Raw genomic sequence first — 1,032 nt, 5'->3', positions numbered from 1 at the left:
AAACAGATATTCAACATATAGTATTGTTTTTTATTGCTATGAAATAATCAATCATCTAGTTGAAAGTGGCATTTTGCCTAAAATTGTACTAACCATTTACTGTTTAGTGCATAAATTTTATCGCCATGTTAAGTTTTATGAAAAACATCGAAACATTTTTTAAGAAACTAAATAAATTATTTTGCAAAATATTAAGCATCTGCTATAAGAATACTGGTTCAATTGCATATATCACGAACGAGGTCCGTTATATTATTTAATTATTTAAATTATTGGTAATATTTTTCACACAATTAGAGAAGTTTTGTAGACTGCTTATTTACTTTTTTGCTAAGTCCAAAGTCATTTTTAATGGCTTGGACGATCTTCTCGCAAACCTGATCACTGCTCTTGCTTATCGAGTTTATTCCAATGGCTTTAAAATTCTGTGAAATTCAAATTTTGACTTATCACATCACAGAAGAGACTTTTGAGAAATTCTGACTATCATATTTTTACAAATTTTGATAAATTTTTAGAATTAAATGGCCTATCGTACACCCGGAATATTTTAGTATGTTCTTTAAGACCATGATATCTATGGTTCATGAAAACTGCAAAAAAAAATATTCTACCAGTTAATTACAAGAATCAGCACGATTCCCAACCAATACCTTTCAAATGGTTTTCGAATTTTTGAAATCGATTCAGAATTGTGAACTTAAACGTAGACAAAAATTCTTTACTTCCTTGCTATTAACAAAGAAACGGTTTGGCTGATCGTCGCAAAACTGACAAACTCCAGTCCTTATCGAGATACATCAAATAATAATAGTAAATAAGTTATAGTAAAGTAACATTTTAGTATGATCTATAAGACCATGATATCAATCGTCAAAGAAAGCTTCGTAAAAATCGTCGAAACAATTTTTTTCAACAGTAAATTACAGAAACACGTGCCGATCATTACCAAAGGGTAATCAACACGTATAACCAAAACATCTTTTGAGCGGTTTTTGAATTTTTAAATCGATTCTGAATTCTGGGCTTAAA

Source organism: Ctenocephalides felis, unplaced genomic scaffold, assembly GCF_003426905.1.
Source record: "Ctenocephalides felis isolate EL2017-DRISC unplaced genomic scaffold, ASM342690v1 CF-g0.4_SCAFFOLD_01170, whole genome shotgun sequence".
Classification (NCBI taxonomy): domain Eukaryota; kingdom Metazoa; phylum Arthropoda; class Insecta; order Siphonaptera; family Pulicidae; genus Ctenocephalides; species Ctenocephalides felis.
Note: the sequence above shows the minus strand (reverse complement) of the source record.